This window comes from Caloenas nicobarica, chromosome 4, assembly GCF_036013445.1.
Source record: "Caloenas nicobarica isolate bCalNic1 chromosome 4, bCalNic1.hap1, whole genome shotgun sequence".
Taxonomy (NCBI): Eukaryota; Metazoa; Chordata; class Aves; order Columbiformes; family Columbidae; genus Caloenas; species Caloenas nicobarica.
Window position 1 is genome coordinate 44,056,258 of NC_088248.1, and position 20,209 is coordinate 44,076,466.

General features: G+C 34.8%; 1 protein-coding gene across 1 annotated transcript in view; it reads left to right on the forward strand.

Annotated features, from left to right (window-relative positions):
* TENM3 (teneurin transmembrane protein 3) overlaps positions 1–20,209 on the forward strand; it is a 512,354-nt gene that overhangs the window by 29,368 nt on the left and 462,777 nt on the right. The window contains exon 2 of the mRNA XM_065634158.1: positions 15,793–15,844. The gene's annotated coding sequence lies outside the window, so the exon portion shown is untranslated. The remainder of the gene's footprint in view (positions 1–15,792; positions 15,845–20,209) is intronic.

Sequence of the window (20,209 nt, forward strand, 5' to 3'; positions counted from 1 at the left end):
CTCATAACTTAATAATGCAAATCACACTAGCAGTGAAGATCTACAACTGTTGTCAGTAGAGCAATGTGAATTTTAGTACAGAAATGTAAAGTTAATCATGTTTCTCTGCATTACATTAAATAATGTTGTTAAATATTTCTTTGGTTTATCTTTCTTATTTTGCATTTCTTTCTCTATTTTATCTGTTAAATTTTTGGGCCAAGTTCTTCCAGCAGACAACCCTATTCAGTTAAAGTCATAAGTGGTTTTGTACTTGAATGCCAAAGCGATTTCCGGGTTTTATTTTACCCATTCTATATTCCCAAGTGGCACGATATTAATGTGAATTGGTGTCATTTAGTCATTCATCATCTTCTCTACAACAGAAAGGTTGCTTCTTAGTGCAAAACCGTGCAGTAACTGTTTCTTTTAAAAATATTTAGTAAATTCTGATACATTTAAATCATGGAACAGAAAATGGTTTTATAGTCATCCATATAAGGCTAATGAAATGAACAAATTTTGAGAAAGCAAAAATCAGTATCTTTATAACCTATAGTTCTTAGCTGATAAAATGCCTTATTTTGAACATAGAGTAAATGACCCTGTAAGTCCAAACTTTTACCAAGAAGCTTCATTAAAGTACATAAATTACTACAACTGTCAGAGATGGCATTAAGTATTCAATAAAAGTAGACTTAACACAATTAATAGCAATTAAAATTATACTTTTATGATGTCAGCCACCAGCAATGCAAAGACATAATTGCCTGTAAGGACTTCTCTACCATATTTATCCTGTAAAACTGTCCAATTTATATGAAAAATGCCAAAAACATATCCCAAATGGGTACCATTATCTTCTTGGATTTTTAAAAGTGATCTGTCTTTATCCAGCCTGTGCACATTAAGCTAATTTACTTTAATTAGTTTTTTCCTCATTGTCTTAATAGGCATGTTGATAAGGTTTTATTGGGGAGAGGGAAAAGGGGATGCTGGTTGGGTTTTTTTTTCTTTCTTTTCCTGACTACAGATGTTAAACTTTACTCATTAAGTACCTTTTAAGAGACTGTTACCTGGAATCTCACACTTGGATTTTCCCTGTTCGTATTCTTTCTCTTCTGTCCAGTTGTCAGTTACAAACTTACTGAATTATAGGATCTGTAGTACTTTTTAGAAATGTAAAACAACTGTGGTTTGGTTAATTAACTGGTAATTAAATAAGCATGAACAACATTTTTGGATGTGCTGTGAGAAGGAAGTTTGCTCTGGACATAATAAATTAATTCACTAATTCCTAGAACAGTAACTTATGTCTCTAACATCCATACAATAGAATTTCATGAAAAACGTGCCACTGTTTTCAAGCAATATTAAGAACAAAATACAAGGATGTAATCAACAGGTTGGTGTCTCCTTTTTTAAGATCTAGGCTCAGCCTTCTAAGTTAAATACCTCAAGTTAAGTGCTTGCACCTCCCTATGTAATTGGGACCTCTGTGTAATTTATAGCGGGAGGTCTTTGGAATTGCTTTTGAAGATATATAAATCATTCTGTTTGTCTAATTCAATTTCTGGTCTTTCATCACTGAGCTACTTGAAGTCTAGATGTGTGAAGTTCAACAGATCTTCCTCTCTATATTGTCTTCTGAAATGTCCTCTATTGATTGAATAAAGTTTGCAAAGATATGTCTGTTGTTTTGACAGCATTTCTAGGGGTTTATTTTAGAAGTCTCTTAATGTTTATGTTCTGTAATTTTTCCTTACACAAAATGTGAGATGCCAAACCATTAGCACAGTTTTATCAGATTAGACTGTGATTTGCTCCTTACCTTTCCAAATGCATGTGAGGTTCAGTATGCAAGTTTTGCAATACATAAAAGACAAATTGATATCTAATTTATGTTACTGGATGGAGAGTTCAATTTTAAACCAGCATCACTGCACGGTTTAAAAATCAATAACCCATAAAGATGCAGAATGTCCAGAACAGAATTACATACAAGTTGACGAGAGTGAATACTGTTTTGAAACTCAGAAATAGCCATGCATGTATTTTAGAGCCATACAGATAGAGAGTTTTAAAAGTGTTTAGGATTCTTTAGAAATGTAAACTTATCTTTTGATAGAAATCATGCAGAAAAGCACAGAATTTAATGATTAATAAATATTAAACACTGCGGAATCAGTCCCTGATTCATCTGATTCATTTAAGTGTAAAAAAACTTCAACTTCCTTTTGGACACCATTAAGATAACTTCAACTCGCTTCCTGTTCTTAAGCATTTCCATGAGTTTGAAGAAGACCAGAGACTGATATCATGATGCATAACTGATAGACAAGTTTAAAAATAGAGAGGACTTTATATATAAATTATGAAATTATTTTACGTTCGTGGAAATTAATTATGTTTGAAGTGATTAGAAAGAATTCTTGGTAACTAAAGTCTTTGTATGAAGCAAATTATAAAAGACTACAGCGTTTGAGTTTGGTTTTGTTTTGTTTTTCCTGATTCCTAGAGTAGGTGACTTCATATTACATCACATTGATTTAATAATTCGTAATTCCTCCAGAATATTTTCTTTCATTGCATCTATGCCTTCTGCTAAAGGAAAGTATTTGGCTAGCTATAGGTTTCCAGACTACTGAATTACAAACCTCCCCCACAGGTGATTTTTCAGGAAGTGTTTTTGCTTTGCTAACCCAGCTTGAACTTTGCTAGGAAAATATGTCCTTTTTTTAGAGGAAAAAAATATTTATATTGAGAAGATCCAATAACCTGTTGGCTGATATAACAACACATAAATGTTGAATTAGACATCAGAGACTTTTCATATATAGTAACAAAAATCAACAGAATTTTAACTGGTAGCCTTCATGGCTGCAGTCCTTTCTTCCAAAGGTGAAACGAGCTTCCAAAGGTGAAACATTATTAAATGGAAGGTGAAACAAGCTTCTAAATAAAATTGAATTTTTTGTACAGATGTTTGGAACTTTATCAAATCTTTAATTTTAAGGTAACTTTTAAAGGAGACCTGTCTTGTAGGAATACTCAATGTTATTTGTAACATACTTCCTTTAAAATATAATTCATTACAGCCCTGAGGTCTAGAAACTTGTAGCTTGTTCTTGTTTTGAGCAAACATCTAAGACTTAATCATTTTCTGGTCCAAAACCTAAACTCCACACACAACACTATTGAAGGAAGGAGCTAAGCTTCCATCAGTAAATTTAGGTGTTATTTAGTTCAGACTTCTGATAATGCTGACTTTGGTATCTGATTTGGCAAGAACATTTCTCCAAATCCATCATCAGTAGAAGTTGCATAAGTAAGACTAAGAACAGAGCAAGTGTATACAGCAAATTCTGTGAAGTAAATCAAATCAAACTAGTAGAGAGGAGTACCTGAGCCCCCCACAGAAGTTCTCACAAAAAGTTTTGTCTATATTGTATGTAAATTATGCAAATTACCTACCAATTTTACATTGCCTGCTTCTTAGTGATGTTATATGTAATTCATTTAGACTTCTCCTGCATCTAATATTTATCTAATAAAATCACTTGTCATAATGGGATTGACAATTGAAAGTTATTACATTGAAAAATAAATTAGCATTGGAATATAAGTCTGGGGACTTCTTTATGAAATCAAAAGCATTCCAAGGGAAATGGCTTAAGGAGCCATAAGTATTCCAGATGGTAAATTATTTTCTATATAGCATTCAGATCTATCTCTAAAAGATGAGCTTTTAAAATATATTTATAAGATCTTCCCTGTCTTTAGTTTTTTTGTGTTGTAAAATGTTTTATTTTAGTGATGGAAAGATATCAAGAACATATTTTCTGTGGCTTATGGTACTGATGTTAATCAAGAGAGGTTTTGGAAAGGTCACTATAACTCTGGAAATCAGAAAAAGACACCAGTGACTATATAATCAGTATACTTAAAGGTGTGTTTGACCCCATACACATTATTTTTCCTATAGTAGTGACTGAAGTCTTCTAGAACCTAACAAGTATTTCTCGAACAAGTATGCTAATTATACGAGCAAAGAGCTACTGAGACATTGGTGACATCAGAGATGGTTGTTTTGCACTTCAAAACTAGGAAATCTGGATAATTCACACTATATAAGAAGTTTTAGGATGAAACATAGAACTGAAAGCATAAGTCTAAAAGATTTAAACTTTATTAACCTTTACTGTTTTATTAGCTTTTACAGCATTATATCAGGGTGTATGGTCATCTTGAAACCAGCTAATACAACACATTCTTCTCAGTAGCTTCCAGACATCTAGCTTCCAGTTCCTAACATAAATACTTCTTATATATAATCTTGCACTACCTACTTTTAAATTTCATCCCATTTCTATTATACCAATCCTCAAGGTCATCCATTGTTTCCTGTATGATATAACAGTCCTCTTCTGTATTGGAGCACCTCTGCTTACGTTGTGTCATCAATAAATTTCGTCAGTATGGTCCTACTATTTTTTCTGCCAAGACCACTAATGAAAATATTAAATCACATAACTGAAAAATCAGGCTCTGAGAAACTCTTGTATGCCTGGCTTTCACTACTTCCAGCAGGTATCTCACCCTCAGATAATTCCTTACCTACCTAACCTCTATTATCTTGAGCTCAGTTAATGTGACATTCCATTAGTTTATTAGTGGTAATGCATGAGAGCTACTGTATTGCCTGTTTCCAGAAAGAAAATGGGTATTTTATTAAAGGGAGGAACCAGTTTAGTCTAGCCTGGTTAACTTTTGTTCCATAAGAGAGAAACATACTGACTCAAACAAGTAGGAGACCTAAAGGAAGAGTACAAGAAAAGAAGCGTTTCTGCGCAGTTCTTCCCTGTGTGTACCCTCCCACCACTTGGCAGTCACTGGCTTGAAGTCTGTTGCATCAGAAGTCAGATTCAGGTTGTTATGCTTAATGGGTATCAATGAATCCACTAGGCCTTTTGAATTATTCATATTTTTGGGCTGCATCATCTTCTGATGGTGACTTGCAAAATTTAATTCTAATTCTTGTTTAGGAAACCTTTGTGTTTTCTTGTTAGCACTTCTCTTGTGATAGCTGAATTAGAAAGACCCCTATTCTAATGTCATAGTAATGAGGATTCCCTATATTTCATTATATAGGCCTCTATTGTATCCTTCAAATATCTCTTTTTCAAGCTGAAGAACTCTGGTCCATTCCACTGCCTTCCAGTGTGGAATTACTTCAAAATCCGTCTATATTTTTCCTGCCTTTTCTGCCTCTTTCCTAGATCTGTTGTATTTTTTGAGATGCAGTGATCAGAAATTCAGCGTTCAACATGAATATACAGTGGATGGATTTATAGCATTAAAAAATTTCCTGCTGTGGGTTTTTTCTTAATAATTTCTAATGTTCTAATGCTGCTTTTTCAACTGTGGTTGGAAGCTGATGCTTTTAGAAAACTAGTCACAATGACTCCCAGGTTCTCTTTCTAGTCAGCATTTAGAATCCACTATTTGAATGTATAGAAAGGTGTATTTATTCCCACACAGACTGTGTTGTATTTATGGACACCGTTTCACTCATTCCACTTCTGCATACTATTCATAGCTGTCGTTTCAAACAAATAGGCCTCCCTGATGAAGCAACTCATTAGAGATGACTCTTAAATTATGCATTTCTGGAGAAATCCCCCAATTTTTTTTTTATAAAGGAGGTCACAGTACATTAGTGATGCACCTTTTAAAGTACCCTTAATTAGCAATGTGAAGTTGGGACACAGTAAATTACAGTGATGTAAAATTGCAATCTGAGACTGCAATGCTATGCAATTGCCAGGGAATAAGTAATCTTTATTTCCTTGCTCTTTATGAGAGGAAAAGAGATTATTTTTAAAAATTATCATGATATGAAAGGACAAATAGACTTGGAGCCTGGATAGTTACATATCATTTTCCCAGATTACTATGTAGCTAAATGAAAAACTTGCATACAAAATAAACCCCAAAGAGAATTAAAAGTAAATTGTCTTTGTTTCTAGCCTCCAGTTTCCATTCACTTCACTTCCTAGTGTCATTATTATGTATATAGTCTCTAACCAGCTAATTCAGATTATCAGAAAAACTTTCATTGATATCAATGGAGAATCAAACTGATGATGTATGTAAAGTTATGCTATCTTTCAGCATGAAAAATGAAACACCGTGCTATTTATGCCATGGCACAATAGTTCTGTTGTCTTGACAATCCAAATGCACATGAAAGAATCATACAGAGATCGAACTCTGTTTCTTCTAATATTTTCAATTATTTTAAATAAGACTAAAAAATAAAGATCAGAAAATCTACAAGCATCACTTATCTACCTTTAGTTACAAGAATCTCTATTGTATCGGTAGGGCAAGAAATATAAGGTAATATAAGGTATTTTGATGGACTGTCACTGTATCCACTATAATTAGTTCAATGATGGTGAAAGAGTTAACTTTGATTTAGTACAGAGACTGCCTCATTGACTTTGTTTCATTAGCAATGTCTGTTCTGTATACTTTAGTGCACAGACACCTGTATTAGGTTTCTAATTCTATAATGTGCACGTAACAGTAGGACACCTTGTTTAAAAATCCTTTGAAACACCATTAATGTCTTCTCACATTCCAGCTGGACTTGTTGATTCTTGCCTGTATTAGTTTGAATTTATGTTGGAAAAAGTTAATCAAATTTTGCTATATTTACAGGAAACACAGGAATTTCTTAAACAACTTCAGACCTATAAAAAACATATATTAGATATGGTCTGTGAGCAAATTTGTTCAGAATAGACATAAGTTTTCTACTGAGACAAACACTATATTTTGGTCTGCTTTTCTGTTGGTATTTTACTCTTAATAGTGTGTACACCTCCAGGGTAAAAAGAAAAATATATATCTGCCATTAGAGGAATAGAAATTTTGCCAGTAAAAATCATAATTCAGAAGCAGAAGCGTTAGTACTTTGGGGTAAATAATGAAAGCTGGTCTTTGGTGTTCCTGTCACTGCAAACCGCAGGAGGAAAGTGAAGACACCGGTCTACCTAATGTGGCAGTTACTGTTGATTTTTGCATGTAATGTTCTTCTCTTCCAATGAATCACACACGTGCATAACTTGCCATCGGTTTGCTCTAATTATCGTAGATCATCTTCATGATTTGCCACTTGCAACATAATATATTATGATAGTTGAAGTAATAAGTTCTGGTTATAATTGGTTGCCCACTATTGATATGGGTAATGGATCTCTCCTGTGAAATACAAACAGTAACTAGACGCACAGCATGCAGGTGAGTTAAGTACCCACACTACCCAGGAATCAGCAGGTATTCTTCATGCGTTAGTCTCCAGACATATTTTTTCTGGAAGCTCAGCATATCTCTAATTGCAATTATATTTTGTGTCCGTCTTATCTCAGATCTTAGAAAAGGAGTTTCTGTGTATAAATATTTCAGTATGAAAGTAAAAGGCAATACCAAGCACTTTTCTGCAGACTTGGAGAAATATAACAGGTATAGATCTTTCTCACAGAATTCCGATTTATTTTAGTAGAATTGGTACAAGGATAATTCACATCCCAAAAAGGAAAATCAAATTTTTGAACTGGAAACTGGGAGCTACCTTTTGACATGGCAAGTCTTCATATTACATGTTTAGTTCAGTGTAATCAATAGCATTAATAAATCAGTGGACTGACTGAATTCTGAAAGGATTGTAGCTCTCACACAATAAATTGATTTTTGTGTTCTCCATGTGAACACAGAAACACTGTAGTTAAGTGCACAGTTGGTGTAATATTGACTTTTTTTTTTTCCTGATATTTAGTGACTGTGTGTTCAAGGTTTCCAAGGGCAATTATATCCCACCACTGTCTATCAGTAACTGTATTTGTCTAGGGCACTAGTTTTCCCCAAAACAATTCCCGGATTTTAAGGCCTACCCTCCTTTCAAAACTTCCAAAATAAGCTGGAGACAAAATATACGTCCTTTCAAAGGACTATTAAAGAGTTTGATCAAAAAAAAATGTGCTTGAGGCAAATGTTTGCAGATCAGCATAAGCTTTTTAAATATTTCACTTGATTTTTTTCAGTAAATCCAGTTATAGGTGTTGAAGAGCAAACTGACAAAACCTTTAAAGGCTTAGTCCCTCTTTTCTCATCCTTACTGTTTTACACCTTTCTAAAAAGACTTCAAAAATAAAAAGAAATGCAAAGAACATTACATCCAGAACCACACACAGGTTTAGCCTAGGGTGATTATCTTTAGTTTTAGTGAACAAGGTCTCATTTGACTTTGCATATTTCAAAACTAACTTAGACTTGAATATTACTTTCATGACATCCATTGCAAGAAATCTTTGAAAAGAATAAATTACATTCTATTCCATTCATTTTTATTTATTTGAGACTTTTATGTTACCTCTAAAATACATGACACAGCAGTTTTCACCTAATTTTCCGCTCTAATTACAACTTACCTGGTACCAACCTGATTGCCCCCAGACAGTGATTATACTTCTGCATAACTTTGCAGAGTTGGTAGAAATACGTGATGCAATACCAATTAAATTATTTGAAAGAAATTTGCAGTTTGTTACAATTTATTGGTACGATAAAAAATAGATAAGTGGATATCACACAGATAATGCATACACAAAACATACTAGGGAAATGAGACAACTTGGGATTTTGGAGGGGAAGGAGAGAGTTTGACATTTTAGAATACTAGTTAAGAGTCTGAATTAACTACTGTGTGCTCATGTGACTGGTTTAAGTATGGGAACTGATGAAATCTATGTAGCACCTTCAGTGATGTTGGGAGCTGGAATGTGGGAGCAAAAACCACTTTAAAATGTTGCATGCTTGGGATGGGATCAAAGTTTTGAAGGTCTTGGTATTGCAAAACATGCATTTTCAGCATCTTGTTCGCTCTTTTTCGAAGTGCTGCATTGGATGGGCCAGAATTTAATCTCAAAACTGATTAAAATAGTAATTATTTGATTCATCAGTGAAGGAATGGAGTTCCTTTAAAAGCCAGACTCCATTTAATTAACAATAATTAGAGATTTTAGACAGTACAGATCTGAATACTAAAATTCTTTGACAACTGGCTTCCAAAGACGCTAGGTTTCTCTAAGAACGGCCAAAATTTATCCTGCTAAGCATTCAGTGGCAATCTATGGTGAAAAGCTCCTTGTCACATCATTCCATAAACATCAGCTGTTCTCAGCTTCATGTGAATGTTCATCATCATCTAAACATACTGAATCAAGGGGGGAGCAGAAAAGTGGTCTTTGCACACAATGGTAATGATGATACAACTTAATCTAAATGTAAAGATGTAGTCTTTATATTCCTAAAGTTGTGTCCATACACAGTCATCTTTTGACTTTTCAAGAATATATGTTGATACTTTTGCATGTACAACCTTGTTAGATAGGATGCATTTTTCATAGTGGCATCAGCAGCAAAACTAATAGTATTCCATACAAACAGAAAAAAAATTTTTCTGTTCAAGGAATAAATCCAAGTTGAAAAGATAAGTCGAATTGTTGGTTTATGCTTATTCAAAGCTTTGTTGAAAAGTTAGTAAAAGAGCAGAAATTAATCTAGTCTCGTTCGCAATAATTTAAGCAATTAAATATTCCAGTCACTTTTAAACGCTTTTACCTTTACCCCCGTTTTTCTTGCATGTTTTACTCTTTCTTTCTATGAAGAAAAATCCAGTAGATATTTCATAGTTAAAGTATAGTTTGTTTTTCTGTTTATTTTTGATAGTGGACTTTGTGTGGGATAAAATGTTGTGAAGTTGAAAAATGTGCATGTTATGCGTGAACAACTAATTGAAGAAAGACATCTTTTGTTCACAAGAGCCAGTACTTATAGCATGAAATTCATACTTAAAACTAGAAATGCCAGGTTTGATATGAAAAAGGATGCATAGTGCTCTAATTATTATTACACATATTTTTAATGTATGTTCTGCATTATACCACAGAGAGACCTGTTCTTTCATGTTACTTTTTGCCATGTTACTTTTCCTATGATACCAATTACTTTAAGCATGTATGACAGGTAACTGGCATCTTTATAGCTGTGAGGTTGCATCTCAGCAGGTTTTACCAATGATACTGTGAACCTGAAGATAATATGTTAAGAATCTGTCCTATAGAAAAGGATATAATAGGCATAGAAAATGCATTAAGCAACCTTTAACAAAAACAGTCACTCATAAGCTGAAATACATAGTTTCTGAGTAATGACATTTTAAGATTAAAATGTTGCATATTCCAAGACCGTCTTTCAAAACAGTTGTCCAAATTTATTGTCAGGAGCTCTAGTGGGTGTGCATCACTATTAATGCCCCAATGAATTAACAGCATGTAGAGGTTCTGCAGAGACAATATAGATATATTCCTGTTGCAATTAAAGAAAAAATATATACTTGTGCAGAAAGAGGTTACTTGCAAATAACTTTGTTACTAATATACAGTTGCTATTGAGGTATCCTGTAACAAGGTTATAAAATTATTTATATAGAGTGTGCTCATTTTGTCACACAAGCAACAATGTAACAAGTTTGTACTGAACAGATATATATAGTTATATACATCAAAGATGTGTAAAACTGTAGATTTATACAAATATATACACATATATAACCAGTTATGTGTAACGTATTTTGTATTTGTTCCATGCAAACTTGTTCTGTGCAAACTATATGCATGATTGTCCTTTTATATACATATTAGACATATATCTATGTGTATACATGTATATATGTGTAAATTTTTATATGTAACTGTTATTTAAATTTTATTTTATTTTTTGCACGAATTGTACCCAAGTGGATTTATCTGGACCCAAGAAATCTGTTCTTGCTGTGCCTTTCAGTTTTAGATAGTGGTTCACATCAGAGCCTCTCTTATCACACCGTGGTCTGTGGTTCCTTGCACAGCTGGGTTGCTGGTAGCAAACTGTTGCTTCCCACGGGAGGCCATAAAGTCCCTTCATCCATTCATTCATTCACACTGAATGAGGCTGGTGCTGAGTACCTAGCATTATTTATTCTCTACAGAATTGCGACTCTTGGCTGTTTCTAATTCATTCGTTACCAAGAACTTTGGATCAATTGTGCCAATGATCCAACTCAATAAACTAGTAAATAAAAATGCCCTACATGATCTTTGGCTCAGGACTCTTTCCAGCTGTGTCTAGGGACATGGCTCAAATACAATTAACAGAAGAGCACTATCACATAAGTAGGCAGGATGTTTCTTTGAGATGATGATAAATGTCTAGCCCTATCCATTCTGTTCCACAGAACTTTTACTGAAATCACATGTGGAGGGTCCCATTCTGGGAGAAGGTACTTGCCTAATTAGTTTCTCTGCCATAAATCATTTGATAGATAACGGCATCGACTCTGCCTTACACTAGCTCCTTCTTGATTTACAAACACTCAAGTCATTGTTACTTAGGGTTTTCAAGAGTCCTTGGCAACAAAGGTAGAGAGAAACTGTATGGAAAAAGTCACTACCCATTTTTGCCATCTCAAGATAAAACTGAGTGGGAGATGAAGTTCCAGTTCAGTGTCCTGAAACTGAAAACTATTTTTCTGGTGTGCAAGGTATTCTTCCCCAATTCAAATCAACGTATGGTTTCTCATAGATGTTAACATAACAATATAGTCACTCAAGTTCTAAGTTAATAGACCTGTGAAGTTGCTAGTCAAAGAAACAGGATGTGCTGGATCATTTCAGTGTTTTATCTGGAAGGCAGCAGTAAGGTTTAATAAGCTTTTTTAAGTCACTTCTACATAGAATAGCATTGCTTTTTAACCATCTCTTCTATTTTGTATTTTCTCCATGGGATGAAAGGTTCCTTCTAAGTACATATAATAAATATTCCACTGACTTCGTGTGGGTGGTAAGCAAGAATCACTATCTCTGGTGGATTGTTAGAAACCTATGGCATTGTATAAACCATATGTGTCTTGTCCCATAGGGATCAGGACCTATGGGAGAACTTCTGCCTCCTGGAAGGGCAGCTGAGGCCAGGCAGCTGTATTGCTGCCATGCTGTCTGGGCTAGGGTCATGGTATATGACCTTCCATTGTCTTCTTCCAGAAGCTAGTTAGGAACAATTGGATGAAATTTTAATTTTCTTGTTGAATGTTGACAGTTTACACATTGTGATAACAGTAACTTCCTTTTCTTACACAGCAGTGCCTTCCATAATGCTGGGATTCTTGTCCCAGGTCTCTTGTGAGAGTTTGTGCATGAGTTGAACTTCTGTAGATAAACAGTTCAATATTTGAATTTTAAAATTCCTGATCACAACCCTTCTGCTGAATAGTACATTTCCCACTAAAAGCAGCAGACGGATTAATCAGACTGATTCAGGTGAAACTGAAGAATTCCACATCTGATCATCTCAGAAGGAGCAGATCTGGGATGAGCCTCCATTGCTGTTTGGTGGACTGACTGCTATTTTAAGTTTCCTTCCCAAGTTTCTGAGGGCAGCACTCTTTGATCATGCTCCAGTAAATGAAGATCTGAGCATCAAAGGGAGTTAAATATGTTGGCAGTGAATGTCACCGAGCTTGACTTTCAAGTGTGTAATGCTAGGAATATATTCAGAAATACGAGTTAAGTGAATCAGGACAGTTAGGCACCTAAGAAATAGAATCATGAAGGCAAGAGTTTTCAGCACAGGGTGACCTAAATCTAGAAAGAGAAAATACTGAAGAGAGCAGAGTTAAAAGAATTCCTGCTTTTTCTTGAGTTTAAATATCTGTTCTTGGCAGTTGTGAAGTCATCACTTAGAACTCATTAGCCCACCCTCCAGAGGTGGCAGATTAAACTCCTGCAACTGATAAAGCATATAAAAAACAGAAAGACAAAATTTAGGAGACATTTCAGGTTTGCCTTCAAGCTTCTTCGCTGTCTGGGGTTCCGAATACCTGAAGCAGCCTATGTTAAGATCCATGGTGCGGATACTCTGATGACACAAATAGGAATGCCTAGACAGTCAGGAAATTAGGCACAAGTCTCTTTACTTTGTACTGCGTTTTGTGCTTGTTTATAACTTTAAGAAAAAAGGCAAATACTGTAGCATTTGGGTTCGTACATGAACCAGGGGACTTAATATTAAAGCAAATAGCAGGTTTATACAATCACAGAATTCTTATTTCATACCATTAATAAATAAAGTTATAACTACAAAAACATGAAAGTAAGTAATGTGCAACCCCTCTAAATGGAATCATCATTAGTTTCATGATATAAAATTCTTATTAAAAGTAGATTTATGGAACTGGCTTCTCAAATGATGTCCATCAATTATTTGGTAGCTGGTTGCCATGCATTAGAGTATTTTTAATATTGAGCCTTTGGTTTTTCAGTACCTTGCCTGCATATTGCTAAGTTTATATTTTAGTATATAAGCTTCTTTCATGTTTATAGGGACTGTACAGTCAAGCTATGTATTCCTTTTTATGTATGTCTGCATATATATACATATATTTTTTTTAAAAAATCATTTACAATCCAGGACATAAACTCAGGGAGTCGTCTTGTGTCTCAGTGCCATGTGGGAGAGTTTGCATTGATTTTTATTGCCCAGTTTTGTATTTACAGATACCAAAGGAAACGCCTTTCATTGTTCAGGTAGAACTTAGATGCACAGATCCAATATTCTCCCACTTTTTGAGACTGCACAACCAGTCAGTATTATGATCTGGTTTTCCCAGAAGCTAAAAATAGGATGCTTATCCTGTTTCTTAATCCCTGCCTGTCAGAAGTTTGAAGACAGTATCAAGAATGACTTGCCTGGTTGTTATGGACTCATCCTGGTAGGCAGCCAAGGCCCACATAGCCACTCACTCACTACCTGCAGGTGAGGTGGAAAAGAGAATTGAAAAGGTGAAAGTGAAAAGGCTCATGGGCTGACATAAAGACAGTTCAATAGGTGAAGCAGAAACTGTGTGCAAAGCAAAGCAAAACAAGGAATTCATTCACTGCTTCCTGTCAGTAGGTAGATGTTTAGCCGTTTCCAGGAAAACAGGGCTTCATCATGCATAATGGTTATCTGGGAAGACAAACACCGTTACTCTGAACATCCCTTCTTCCTCCTCCTCCCCCAAGCTTTTCTTGCTGAGCACAACCTCCTCTGGTGTGGGATATCCCCTCAGCCAGCTGAGGTCAGCTGGCCCTTCCCAACTTCTTGTGCACCCCCGGCCTCCTCACTGGCAGGGCAGTTTGAAAAGCAGAAAAGGCCTTGACTCTGTGTCAGCTCTGCTCAGGAACAGCTAAAACATCCCTGTGCTGTCAACACTGGTTTGGTCACAGATCCAACACGCAGCACCATACAAACTACTATGAAGAAAGTTAACTCCATCCCAGCCGAGTGGTAGTGTACACCAAGTACACTACCGTTGGTTGGATCATATTGATAAACCTTTTTCTCATTCTTTGATCAGTCAGTCCAACTCCTACCTTTTAAAAAGAAAAAAAAAAACATCCCAGAAAATGCTGAGCTTTTACACTTGACCTGTTTTACTTGAAATAAAAAAAAAAATTACTAGTGAAATGCTCCTTCACACTACATTTTTAAGTGCTGAAAGCACAGTGAAATGAAAATATTTTGTTAAGTGAAAAAATATTTACACAAATATAGGAAGTGTACATTTTTTCATGTTTTATCCATCATCATAAATTATTTTTATCACTTGCAAAATCACAGCACTATTAAAGGCTCAGAGAAGGATGCGTGGGCTGTTTGGATTCTTGTTTGAAGAGGAATTCTAGAATAAAAAAATTGTTTTGCAGTTCAAGACTTATTGTGCTTTTTTTTCTTCCCTTTTTGGCAGACAGTACAGTGTGAACGTAATTGGAATGTAAGAAAGATAAGAATGAAACATGATTTTCAGATACTGTTGTTACTGGCAGGAGCTTTATTTCATGTATCCATTTAATTTATTAACGCTTAGTCTTTATATGTGAAATACTCTGAAATTCCTGATTATTAAAACAGAAAATCATTTTATAGTTAACCTCAAAACACTGTAAGCTTGTAATACTTGTGAAAAATACTGTCTGAAAATAGCTCTTCATATATATTCTAAGTGCCATTAGGTTTATTTTTCTTTAAAAAATAATCATTATCTTTTCCATATGTTTTATGTTTATTACTGTTAAATACGTTGGCTTTGCAAAGCTATGGCCGGGGGATTTATAATGTATTTGCTGGTGCATACATCAACAAAATTGCCAAGTTGCAATTGAAAATTCATATAATCTGTGCTAAAGCTAGGAAGACCTTTCTCTCACATTTCATATTAAATTCCTAGGACACATGATCAGTTTTCCACAGTAGCATAAAGCAAAGAACCTTTTCATATGTGACCTGAAAGTCAATAATGTACAATGAACATGGATCTCCAAAATGCCATTTTTACATTTAGTATTCTACATACAATCAACACTTCCATATGGTTCAAACAAATAAAATTGCATTTTACAGTGTAGTAGCAAGTCAGTCCAGCAGCAGCTATAATAAATATTTTATTACAGATAATCTGCATCTTGTTTAGACTTTAGGAAAGGTACACAGTTTACGGACACATTATTATATATATCACAATGCAAAGAGGAAAATAATGGTACCAAAAAAAATTATCATCTAATGTTTTCGTTTTTGAAGTTATTGTGGTATTTTGTAATAATAATTAAACATTTGAAAAATAAAAATATGCTTGATAACCAAATTCTTCATCATCCATTCTCATTGCAGATTCCTGGATCATCTGAGACCCACCAACATACCACCATATAGAAAGCTAGAGGTAAGATGAAACATCCTACAGGTCTGGTGGGACCCGTATATCATATTGGTGCTTTTTAAATGACAACACAATTGTCTAACTGACAGAATAGATCAGAACTACAAAATTACAATAGGCCAGTATGTACTCGGTATACAACATCCTACTGACTTACCCGTTATCAATAATTTATGCTGCTGTATCTAATTTACTGTTACTGCAATAACAGTGTAGGTCAAAATATAAAATGGGATAAATTAATGTAGCACTAACTTCAACAGATATAAGTATATTGTCTGAGAAAGGAGATCCAGGATGATAATTCTCTACCCTGTTACCAAACTTATCAAGAATAGAACATAATGGAATAAATAATGAAATTCTCAAAATGAACTATTAAATCTCTTGTGAGAGTTCTCAGGTTTCCACAAGAAACTACTATTGCCTACCTATGCCATATTGTGATGTTTTTTAATGATGCCCCTCCTTAGATTAGTAATTTGCAAATGTCATTTGTAGCCATGACCTCATCTCAACGGAAAGCACGTGAGGTACCAGAGCTCTGAAATGGCAGCTGTTGGTGCCCATCAGAAGTGTTTGTATTTGGCAGCGATCCGGCTGTGAGCAAACCTTAATCTGTCTGATCAGTACGTACACAGCAACTGTACTGAATTGAACAAGTACTTGGGTTGGTTTTTTTCCTTTGGTTTTAGCTCAGCGATTTTTCTCAATGGTAACCAAAGTCAAGTAATTTAAAGCTTGTGAACCTCACAAAAAGGGTTCATTTAAAACCATATTCTGCATCTTGTGACACCAAATGGAAAGTGTGTTCTTCTGTATGACTACAAAAGATTTTAGAACAGCGATCAGATACGCGTTCTGCTCATTAATGTTTGTACAGTATCCTGCCTTAAAAGAGCTACAGTTTCCTAGAGCAAGTCATTCAGAATTCGTCTACACTCTTCAAGTTTAATGGGTTGAGCTCTTTGAGTTCCCCTACCTCCTCCTGATTGATGGTTTGTTTCTTCTTTTAATACAAAATTCAGTAAAATTTCCCACAGTGAAAAGGGTCTTTTAATTATAAAACACCAGCGTGTGGGAATGATTCAATTTACACATCAGAAAAGTTCAGTTACTTGACCATAATTTATTTTTTGTGCTGATCATTTACAGACCACAGATTCTCCTTTTTTCCCCCCCCTTCTCTCTCCCCTTCTCGCTTGCCGTCTCTCCATGTAAAAGAATAAAAATCTCAATAACCTGGAAAAGGCTTTAGATATTGTGTCACTTAGTCACAAGAACTAGTCTTTATTATCAGATTTTTTTTACTGGCTTTTATCATTTTCTCATTTCCTAGCTATGTTGTTGAATTTAATTTAAATGTGTTCTGTAATTGCTGAGTAATACAGTTTTTTCTTGAATCTGACAAAGGGAAGGTGTAAGTAAGGAATGGTAGGGTGTCTTACTCATGGGACTTACCTAAAAAATATATTTGCAGTTGTAATGTTGCGTACAGCACAACTGACCACTATGGCCTTTTTCAGTAGCCCTCTCCAGCACTTGTTTCCTGCAGGGGATAATAAAGCTCTTTTTTTTCTTTTTTTTTTTTCTTTAAGAATTAATTAATACTGAAATAAAGGTCTGGAAGGAATGGAAAATTGCCATGTACTTCTTCCGTGAAATATTACTCTTCTTTATTGTTTTATTCTCTAAACATAGCTTAGGACCTGCATTGGTAGGTATAGCAGCTTTTAATGACAAAGCTTTGTAGATTCTGGATGTGATTTTCCTAGCGAAATCAAAAAAGATAATCTTACTTTACACTGATTGCGGGCACAAGAGAAATAAGCAGCACAAATGCCCAGAATACTGTTTTTACAGATAGCTTTAAATACATTTACAGATATGTCCTTATATTTATTTTGGTTTTAATCAAATGTTGATTGTGACTGAGAACTATTAGATTATATTATGTTCATTTTAGAATAAAAAAGTAACTGTAGGAAATCGTAGGTGTATATCATTTATTCTAGGTTGTATATATAATTTTGGTATTCAGCTGAATACATAACTATTTATTGTTTGGCTCTTTGTTGCAAAATGCACACAAAGGCAATGTCTATGCTACTGAAATACACTGTTGCTACTTCTTTGCTTTTTTAGCATTTGCTTTAGTCTGTTTTCAACTTTGGAAGGGATGTATGAATGCTCCTCTAATAAAACATGTAAAATTTGGGGCATTTCTTCAAATTCTTTTCAGCTACTTGAAAGGTGCTCCTCCTTTACCCTGGACTAAGCATTTAAACTAAAACAGCCAAAGAGAATGTGTCTTTTGTTGTGTCCCTATAAGAGAGAATCTGAAAGGCTGTTTTTGTTGTATCTGTACCTGCTGCTGTTTGGATATGCTTGTATGTAGAAACACAAATGTATCCCTGGATGAGACTTACGAGTTCAAACTAGCGTGTGCTTGTAAAACTAACTAGTGTAAGTTGTTCTCTTCCATTGTTCATTTAGCCATTACAGGCTAAAGGAAGCCAGTAATTCTACCAGTTTGATTTTACACATTTAAATTTCCACTACTGCAGCTTTCACTAATTCACCTGTACTTTACTGTACTCAAATCCATCTATGTAAAGGGTACAATTCAGAGCACATGGGGACAGCAATAATCAACATCAATGAATACAGTAGTAGATCTTTCCAGTTCTTATTAATGTTCATCCAGACATACATCTTAATAATAAACTACACACGGCATTATTTCCAAAAGCTAATTTTTTTTTTATAATCTCTGAATAAGGATGGACTTTTATATCTTCCATCTGACTGGCATGTTGTGCTGAGTAAATGCTCACATACATTATATTACAAATATTCATATGGAAGATGGATTGTACTTTTCTTACACAAAACTAGCATCAGATATATACAGTTCCTCTGTGTTTTGGTTTGTTGGTTTGTTTTTTTTTTTTTAATGCAATCAATTAGTTCAAACTCCTCTGTTCTTCTACATCAGTATACCTGAAGCCATGAAGCGGCAGTGCTTTCAAATTACTCCCAAGGCTGGTATGCTATTCAAACATTGTATCTCCCAAAATATGTGACCAGCCAGTCAGTACTCCTGCTACTGGTGCTGTAGAGGTCCAGTGATGATGCTTCTGGTTCTTCTTGGGCTTTTTTGGTATTCCCCATAATGACTTTTAGGTCAGTTTTGTTTACCAAGCAAGCCCTGTAGCGTTGGTCTCAGTAGGTCTGTGTTCCTACAGTTGTCAACAGTTTGCAACAGAGTAAGTCCTCGGTAGATCTCAAGTATAGCTATAAAAAAAAAAAAAGGTCTTGGTTTCAAGACCATCTCTATTGAAAGCAATTTTAAAAGACTTTTAAATCCCCGTTCTTCCAGACCATTATCTTGTGATTATTTACTACTGTAAACAAAAAGTTAAAATCAGTAAACCTGTACAAACCTTATTAATTTTGGTGGTAGATGAAAGTCTTTCCTCACAATTTCTATCATGTTTTTTGTGATCATTTATTTTCAACTTCTGTGGCTTAAATGCTAGCATTTTGCTTCAATTTGTATTCATGACAGTCAAATGGTGTTGTACACTGTGTTAAAGGTTGATATTTTAGTAGACGTTTCTATATTCAATAGGTGTCCTGATGATAGGGTTTTGTGGCAGAAGTTATTATTGTCACAACTCTTTTTTTCTTCTTTTCCTTTCATGACAATGCATATTAGAGTGTCGACTGTCAGTGAGACTGCAATGTTCTTACCCCAATAAAAAGAGCTTCTGGCTTCTGCTGTATAGTATATATTTACAGACATCCATGGAATTTTTCATTTAGTAGACAGGGATTACAGTTTTGTAGTCTCTCCTGTCGTAACTTGACTCTGTCTAGGCACTAAATGTCACAGCATCTCAAGTCCTTGCATTGTCAATATAGGAATCAGAGCTGAATTCCCAGCTGATAGTAGGCCCACCTCCCTGGTACTATACATATTGTTTTGGTTTGTTTTGTTTTACACTTAAGCATCTCTACTGTTTAAATACTGGTACAGCAGTTCTTCCACATTACTATTAAGTCTTTGTTAGGCTACCTATGTTTATGAGCTGTAGAGAGGCATGCCACTAGAAATATTTTTTCAAGTTGTCCTTAATAGAATAAAAAGTTATCATACGCAATCATTAAACTGTCATCTTGTCACAGCAATCAATCGGTCAGTTATGGAGGCCTTCATTATTGGATGAATGTTTTTATACTTGCAGACACTTCTAGCATCTTTACACAAAATTGCACTGTTTGGCATGTTAGTTGTAAATCTGAGAAATGGTTTCTCAAAAAAAAGCCTTAGCCACCAGTAGACGGTGGCAAATATGAGGTTTA